Here is a 2,511-nt window from a genome sequence, read left to right as displayed (position 1 = left end):
GAATGGTAAATGAGAAAAATGGAGTGATAGTGGTGAAGAAATGGAATCATGGTAGTGAATATGTAGTGAATATAGTTCTCCCACCCCCAATTGAATTGGTTGCATGTCCTCATGCAACTTGACATGGCTCATGAAAGGAAATGTAGCATGGTGAGGGAATCTTCCAAAATATTCAAGTTAGGATAAAAGGAATTGCATGATTAAAGATTAGAAAACAACATACCTCTACTTACCCAAGAATGATGAACTATGCAATAGGAATGTAACTGCTGCTGCTGGATCAGGAAAATGTGACTGATGTTGTTGTAACTGGATCCTGGGAAATGAAGGAATCTAAACTGTTGATGTTGAATCATGGAAAAGATAAACACTGAAAGTGGAACTGTGGTACTCTCATAGATCAAAATTCATGTTGCTATAACTGTTGAGGGGGTCATGAAAAATTGTAAAGTCTTCACCTGCTACTAAACTTCTTGGTACAATTCTAATCATGCGAAAGAATGTGTTTATGTCGAGCATGAAAAGAAATCATTGGATTACCGGCCATTGATGCATGCCACAACTCACCATTGATGTCAATGAGTGCCAAGGTACCTGGGTACATCTCGCGAAATGCGAATAAAGGGGTTGACGTCGAGACATTTGTAAGATCTGACGATCAAGGGACATTGATGTATTCCCATGATCGTCAGCGAGAGAACTTGCCATTAAGGTGTGCAAGCCTCTAGGTACTCAAAAGGAACTCTAATCTATTTCCCAGATAAGGTGCTGATGTCGATGGGGCAAGACTTGTTTGAAAGGTGGGTCTTAAGGAATCCCACATTAGTCAACGTGAGTTTGTACAAAAAGATTTGGTAGGACTATAAATGGAAAGAAGTCACAGACAAGCAATGTGGATCAGCATGGCAAGGAAAACAAGGCAATGTAATCATGGAAAGGGAATGAGTTTTATTCAAAAGGAAAACTAGAAGGCCAAAATAAACTAAAAAGGATAAAGGAGTGTATGCGATTCAGAAAAATAGGCGTGCATGAAGTCGTGAAAGATAAGGTAATGGAAGATGGGCTGCAACATAAGGATGGTCTAGGCGTTTGGAAGGAAAAAGGTGAGTAGTCATGACGCAAAAGGATTTTCGTGTAGTGGAAAATGTCATGAATGTGTAGTGAAGAATTAGTCCCTTCAAGCTTCCAATGATGCATGTTTCATTGTGATTTCGAAAAATCACTTTTGCATTAGACTGTCTTCAATTCTTAGGACCATTCCTACATAAAAATTGTCACCTTTGTGTGCCATCTCCATCGATCATTCCTGTATGAAGTGACTCAAAAACAAATTAGCTCATTTTCAGGAATTTATGAAATGTCCAATTTTTTTAATTATTTTTCGAAGTTACACTAATCATGGATGAAAAGGGTGTCGCATCGTAATATTGAGCTTTCTACATAAGCTTCTCGTTGATCTACACATAACACCAATCTCATTTCACTTGTTAGTGTATGCATCCTAACTCTTTCCCACAAAAATAAATGATAAATTCCAACATACTTTTATTTCCCCCAACTAGAAATATTGCATGTCCCCATGCAATGTACTCATTGATTGTGCAATTCGTTTGCAGGAAAATTGAAAACAATTTTTATTTCTAACACCAAACTAACAGAGAAAGGTCTTTTAATTTTATTTATTTATTTATTTATTTTTTTAATGTAAAAATCCATACCTCATTTAATGATCAAAATATTCGTCCCTTCATAGCATACGAGGTACGAATGTATGTTCCTGATTATCCATTGACATTTCTCCATTGTAGTCATTCTTCCACGAAGACAACTGGCCTGCAAACAAGTTTACGTTTCAAGACTTCTTCATCAGCTCCCGCAAAACCGAATTCTTGGCATTCTTTTCGGCCTCAACATTTTCTTCTGCCTCAAGGCGCTGGAAATAATTGTCGTAGATGTACTCAAGGCGAAAACCCTTTTCTTCATCATAAAACATGATATGGTCGTGCCATTTCCATATGCGGTAGCCAGATTCTGCCTTCTTCGTAGTGGCAACACAGATGTGATGCTCCCCAACCTCGACAGAATTGCAGGAATTGGGCTTCAATTCGTCCCCTTTGCCACTTAACATCATGCGAACGATCTTCTGTTCGAGCTTTGCCGTCTCCTTATCTATCTTCGACTTGCGCTCATCTTCGATGACTTTATCGCAAGCATTGGATATCAGAGCATCAGTGTCGAGACATGGAGGGCGGATCCCCAATCATGCTGCTCAGTTTGGATGCATCGAGAGGAGATTTGGGCTTCGACATACTTACTGCAGAAAATGCAAAACCCACCATAAACCTTTACCAGATATCGACATCCAAAATAGTCATTTTATTTCAATGCTTGGAGGCCAGATGAATGTTTCTGCATAAATCCGAGCATTGACCTCATTGGCCTTCTCCAGCACCATATAATGATGCGAAAGCCTTTCTGCATCGCCTGAAGTTTGGGGAAATGGTGTACCAA

At 39.1% G+C, this 2,511-nt stretch overlaps 1 pseudogene; it reads right to left on the bottom strand.

Annotated features, from left to right (window-relative positions):
• Positions 1-1,852: 1,852 nt before the first annotated feature.
• On the bottom strand, positions 1,853-2,309 carry LOC149161400 (uncharacterized; annotated as a pseudogene).
• Between the last annotated feature and the right edge of the window lie 202 nt (positions 2,310-2,511).

This window comes from Pinus tabuliformis, chromosome 5_2, assembly GCF_031772625.1.
Source record: "Pinus tabuliformis cultivar Carrire ecotype Pingquan chromosome 5_2, CPIR1, whole genome shotgun sequence".
NCBI classification, from domain to species: Eukaryota; Viridiplantae; Streptophyta; class Pinopsida; order Pinales; family Pinaceae; genus Pinus; species Pinus tabuliformis.
The sequence above is the reverse complement of the archived record's forward strand: the minus strand, read 5'-3'. Positions and strand labels throughout refer to the sequence as shown.